The sequence below is a fragment of the Ambystoma mexicanum genome, chromosome 10 (genome assembly GCF_040938575.1).
Source record: "Ambystoma mexicanum isolate Mex_15411 chromosome 10, UKY_AmexF1_1, whole genome shotgun sequence".
NCBI lineage: Eukaryota > Metazoa > Chordata > Amphibia > Caudata > Ambystomatidae > Ambystoma > Ambystoma mexicanum.
This window is the reverse complement of record NC_090932.1, coordinates 103,946,268-103,952,834: the sequence shown is the minus strand read 5'-3', so window position 1 is coordinate 103,952,834 and position 6,567 is coordinate 103,946,268.

Sequence of the window (6,567 nt, the reverse complement as noted above, 5' to 3'; positions counted from 1 at the left end):
TCGTTGCGATGTTGCGGCTCTATGATGTCTCCACTCGGGAGATGATGGTTCTCGTATGGCTCTTGGCAGACCTGATCTCCTCCAGTGTCTCCAGGGGAGTGTACAGTATCATCTTTCCTGCGGTACATGGCTACCCTCTCTAGATTCCATCTCCTGCCATCGCTGGTGCGGATGTGGTTTGTCCCTCTCTCCATGACTTCTATGGGACTGCTGTATCTGGAACCTGTGATGGTGTCCTTGTGGGGAAGTCGTATCTTCACCAGATCCCCTTTGTTGACTTGTGTGTGTCGAGCGGCTCGGCGCAAGTCCCCCTGTGCTTTCATTGCTTCTTTGTTGCGCTGCATACGGCACGTTACGTCAGCCATGTCGACGTCTTCGTCGGCCCTCACTTGCTGAAGCCATGGTGGTACCAGTGAGGATGCCGCCCTTCTCCCCCTCAGCAGATGGAACGGAGAAACACTTGTGACGGCGTTGGGGGTGAGACGGTGAGCCGCTACGGCTTCTTTGACCGTCTTGTATGGGTCTAGGCCCGAGGCGTGGGCCAGTTGCAGCGCCCCTTTGATGAAGCGGTTGGCCCGCTCGACTAGGCCATTTGCCTGTGGGTGGTATAGACTTGCTTTCCGCTGTTTGATGTTGTTAAGCTTGAGAAATTTTTCCATTTCCCTGGATACTAGTTGGACTCCGTTGTCCGTGACGAGTTCTTCGGGCAGGCCCTCCCTCTGAAATATGGCGGTGAGAGTTTCAATGACTGTTCCCGTAGTGATGTCCGGGGTGAAGTCAGCTTCCACCCATTTGGAAAAGTAGTCGACCAAGACTATCCCGTATCTGTGCTCAGGGGGCATGTTGTCCAGCGGCCCTATGAAATCCAGCCCCAGTTTTCGCCACACCCCTTTGGGGACTTCGGTGGGCAGCATGGGGGCTTGCCTCACGGCTAGGCGCTTGTCGCTGTTGGAGCATTCGTGGCACCTATCGACCATCTGCCGAACGTCCTGGTCCATACCTGGCCACCAGTATGCGTCGCGTATCCTTCTTCTGGTCATGTTGCACCCTAAGTGGCCCGAGTGTGCTCTGCACAGTATGACTTTACGGATTCCGCTGGGTGGGATGATTTGATCACCTCTGAGAATGAGACCGTTCATGGCGGTAATTTCCTCATTCACCTTCCAGTAGGGACGAAGGCCTTCAGGGATCGCTCTCTCGTTGGGCCATCCATTTCGGACCCAGGTGCTTACGTGCCTTAGAGCGAAGTCCTGCTCGAACTCTTCTTGCCAGTGGCGCTCGCTCATTTCCATGTACTAGACGTTCCTCAGGTCGCCGATGGACGCAACGACACATTCGTCTTCCAGGAATGTGGTGCCGGGGGCGCTTTGGTTGAGGAGCCTGGACATGCAGTCCGCTTGTGCGTTTTTCCAGCCCGCAATGTGTTGTATCTCGTAGGTATACTCTTGGAGCTTCGCGGCGATCCTGGCCAGTCTGGGGGTGGCCGTCCTGGTGCCGCCCGGGCTCAGCATGTGGATTAGCGGCTTGTGATCGGTGATCAACTTGAATCTTGTCCCCCATACGTATGATCTGAAGTAGTCGACGGCCCAAGCGCATGCCAACATCTCTTTCTCTACCGTAGAGTAATTCTTCTCAGATGAGGATAATGCCTTGGATGCAAACGCCACAATGTTCTCTGTGTCGCCCTTTTTCTGGGTCAAGGTGGCCCCTAGGCCGTATGCGCTGGCGTCAGTGGTGATGTAGGTGTCCCATTCAGGGTTGTATGGTTTAAGGCACGGCGCGTGTAGAATCCTATTCTTGATTTCGCCGAAAGCCTCATCTTGTTCTGGGCCCCAAGAGTACGCTGCCCCCTTCTTCAGAAGCTCCCTCATGGGAGACGTGGTCTCAGAGAACCTGGGGACGAATTTGGCATAGTACTCAGCTAGGCCTAAGAATGAGCGCAGTTCCTCTTTAGACATCGGCGCCGGCGCCTCAGTAATGGCCTCCATGAGGTTCCTTTTGGGGCTCACCCCATCACTCGAGATGCAGTACCCAAGATACTCTACTTTGTTCACCCCGAAGACACACTTTTCATGGCGTAGGTGAATGCCTTCCTCCTGAAGTCTGCTTAGGACTGACTTGAGCGCCTTGTCATGGGTCTCGCTGTCCTTGGCGTATACCAGAATGTCGTCTTGGAAGAATGAGACATTGGTGAGGCCTTTCAATAGGGAGTTCATCATCCTCTGGAATGCGGATGCTGCGGACGATAACCCGAAAGGCATGCGGGTGTATTGGAAGGTGCCGAAAGGAGTGATGAATGCCGTTAGGGGGCGGGAGGACTTGTGTAGGGGAATCTGGTGATAGGCATCACGCATGTCCAGCTTCGAGAAAATGGCCGCCTCTTTCATCATGAGGACGATCTCGTTGATGCTGGGGAGCGGGAAGCTATCCGTGATCACCTCCAAGTTCAGGCTTCTCAGGTCGATGCAGATCCTGAGGTCGTTGCTGGACTTCTTCTTAACTAGTACCACCGGACTCAGCCATTGCGAGGATTCCACGGTTTCAATGGTTCCTTCCTCGACCATCTTCCTCAGGTGAGCGTCCAAAGCTGGTCTTGCGGTGGCAGGTACCGCCCTTACTTTGTGCTTGACTGGGGTGGCGTTGGGTTTTAGTCGAATTTTGTGTACAAAGTTTCTCACTTTTCCCGGTCTCTCGGAGAACAGGTTTGGAAAGATCTCCTTATAGTTTTGCGCTGCTCCTGACGAGATCATGAGCACCTGTTCCGGAGTGCTGGGATCTAGTTTCATGCTGAGTTTGTGTTGGTCATCCCACCCCAGCACGGCTGGACCTTTGGGGGAAAAATACACCTTGGTGGTGGTAGACCTCCCCTTGAAATCGATGCGGGCCTTGATGTAGCCCAACAGGTCGACCGTTGCCCCTCCAAACACGGTGGGTTTTTGCCTGGTGGATCTAATCTCCACTCTTTCTTGTCCCATCATCTCCTTGTACGTGTCGATGGGCAGAATGGTGAGGTCGGATCCCGAATCAGCCATGACGCGCGTTTCCATTCCGTCCACTTTAATGGTGCAGTGGGGCTTTTCTCTCCTGGCATGGGGGGCATTGACCATGACAACCATGGGTCTGTCCAGCAGTTCATCCTCATCGGTGGAGGTGCAGTCACCGTCGACACGGGACACGGTTTTCTCCCGCCACATGCATGCTGGAGCCACGTGGCCAATGCGTCCGCACTTGGAGCATTCTTTATTCCTGGCGGGACAGTCGCGGTCGTTCGCCATGTGCTTGAGACTGGCGCATCTGTAGCATTTCAGTGCCTCCTTTTTCCTGGGACTTTTGTCCTTGGGGCCGTCGCGGGATTGCTTGTCTCTGCGACCTCTCCATTGTAGCGCCGCCATTTCGGGCACAGGCAGGTGACTTCCCGCCTCCTTGCGTCTGCTGGAGGTTTCTTCCTCCGCCCTGGCAATCTGGATGGCTTTATCGAGGGTGACCTCCTTCTCCTGGATGAATTTGTCCTGCACTTTCCTTGAGTTGGTGTGGACGACGAGCATGTCGCAGATGACCTGTTCTGCATTTTCTCCGAAGGCGCACAGAGAAGCGAGTTCCCTCATCCTGGTGATGTAGTCATCCACGGTTTCGCTCCCTTCCTGTTTGCGAGTGTAGAATCTCAACCTATGCAGTACAATATTCTCCTTATTAGTGAACCTCTTCATGATGCGACGCGTGGCTTCTTTGTACACGTCGTCGTCATCGGCGTCTTCGTCGGCCGCCGGTATTTCTTTAAGGCCTGCAAAGATACGCTGACCTTCAACCCCTAGCGCATTCAACAGCATCGCCCTCTTCCTGATGGGGGCATATCGCGTGCCGCCCACCGCTTCCAAGTAGGTGGAAAAAAGGGGTTCCCATTGCATCCACGGAATCGCCGGTGTCCCTGGCAGGGGGAGAAACGCAGGGGGTGGCGTGGCGCCTTGCATGGTGGGTCCGTGGGACTTCAGGTATCCTCGTCGCAAGTTATGTTGTGGCCTGAATGGATGACAGGACGCAGTAGGGTTTCTGACAGTCTTTATTGACTGAGAACAAGGGAGAATGTCTTAAGGTGGACTGGTGGCGCAGCGCGCTTACTCACTGTTAACCTGACCAGGTCCTGTGCTTCCCCAGTTACTTCACTGTGTAAGGGTTGTGCTCACCGGTGGCACGCCGTAAACTCATAGGGCCCCCATGAAGCCTCCATTGGCTGTGGTGTTATGCCCTATGAGCTGTAGAGATGGTTCTGGAGTTGATTCTCCTTTTTGTGTAATCAGGAGCAGCGCTCCTGTACGACCGCTCTAGCTGGCAGGGCGCCAACTGTGAAGCGGGAACGTTTTCCCGCGGAGCGTGGGCTCGCGAGATCCCGTGTATCGAGATCTCGCGAGAACACGCTCCCGCGATCACGTGATGTCCCCCACAAACACCCTCTCTGCATTTATTTTCTATAAGCTTGCCTGGCAGGGGACAGAGCCTCGCCTATTCAGCCTTAATGGTGGCGTTGCCCCTCGCCAGCTGGGGAGGGGCAGCATCACCATTAAGGCTGAAAAGGTGAGGCTCCTGAAACTCCCGCGAATCCGCGGGAGCTTCAGTATTTAGAAAGCAAGGCCTCTGGCGGGAGAAAACCGTGTCCCGTGTCGACGGTGACTGCACCTCCACCGATGAGGATGAACTGCTGGACAGACCCATGGTTGTCATGGTCAATGCCCCCCATGCCAGGAGAGAAAAGCCCCACTGCACCATTAAAGTGGACGGAATGGAAACGCGCGTCATGGCTGATTCGGGATCCGACCTCACCATTCTGCCCATCGACACGTACAAGGAGATGATGGGACAAGAAAGTCAGCCTTGCCCCGTGTTCTGTTCCATGGGCTTTTGCACAATGTGTTTTTAAAAACGGTGTTAATAAAACTAATGACATTTAACCGTTTGCTTATCTGATGGCAGGTGCAGGGGAAAATTGCGCCGAACCGGCCGCGCCTAATCGGCTCCCGCAGGGAAACGTCCATGCCAAATTAGCCTGCGCTAAATTAGCCTGCGCCGAACTGGCAGCGCCAAATTGTGCTGCTCTGTACAGAACTGAGCGTCTGCGTTCCTGTGTAGTTTTGAGATTGAAAGCAGGGCACAAACTGAGGGTACATGGGGGATGGGTTTGGAGAGGCAAAGGGGGTACAACAGAATCACCCCACTATTTTTAGAGGGTGGTCTCGGCCGCCCTTAGAGTAGCTATGGGAGAGTGGGAACTGTACGGTGACCCATTTAAGTGGGACCCCGTGGAGTACAGCAGCGCCTCGCGCAGGTCTGCAATCTCTTATCATCCTGTCCCTGCATGTTTGGTGTTGCCTTTGTTATCTTTAAACTGCTTCCCAGATGCAAACCCTAACACGGTAAACACGTGATTGCTCAATATTCACCCGCATTTAAGAAACCAAAATGTAGCCTGGCTCTAATTGCCCAGGCGCGCTGGTTCACCTTGGCCACCCAGCCAGGGAGGGGCTATCATATTTTCCTCCCATCCCCAGACCAACTGTGGAGAGAAGCATATGTTAGGCAACTTGCCGTAGCATAAACTGAAGAGCCATAATCACCACATGACACCAACCCATCATTTCGCCCAAACTGGGAATCTCTATACTGATGAAGGAGAAATAGTCGTGAATTAGCACCCTATCTACATACTTGGTCATATTCAGAATTCCCGCTGTAAAACTCCATTCTGTGGCCTCCGCTCAGCCTGCCAGCGCCACCACAGGAAGACTCAAAGGGGACTCTTTGAGGCGAACAGCCAGAGTGTCACCCCTATTTAGCTCTGTGGTTGCCCTTAAACTAGGAGCTAGATCATAGGGATCGCATTCTTCAAGTCTGGCTCATGACAAGAAAGTTCTCCTACCTCATAACAAGCATTGCACATTCTTCAAGTCTGGCTCATGACTAGAAACATTCTCTTGCCTCATAACAAGCATTGTGCATTCTTCAAGTCTGGCTCATGACAAGAAAAGTTCCTAAACCTCCTAACAAGCATTGTGCATTCTTCAAGTCTGGCGTATGACAAGAAACGGTTCCCTTCCCTAATTCATAACAAGAATTGTGCATTCTTCAAGTCTGGCTCATCACAAGAAACGTTCCCCTACCTCATAACAAGCATTGCGCATTCTTCAAGTCTGGCTCATGACAAGAAATGTTCCGCAACCTCCTAACAAACATTGCGCATTCTTCAAGTCTGGCTTATGACAAGAAAAGTTCCCCTACCTCATAACAAGCATTGCGCATTCTTAAGTCTGGCTCATGACTAGAAACGTTCTCTTGCCTCATAACAAGCATTGCGCATTCTTCAAGTCTGCCTTATGACAAGCTTCTTTCCCATACCTCATAATAAGCATTGTGCATTCTTCAAGTCTGGGTTATGACAAGCTTCTTTCCCATACCTCATAACCTGCATTGTGCATTCTTCATGCCTGGCTCATGACAAGAAACGTTCCCCTACTTCATGACAAGCATTGCGCATTCTCCTAGTCTGGCTCATGACAATAAGCATCCCCCTACCTCATA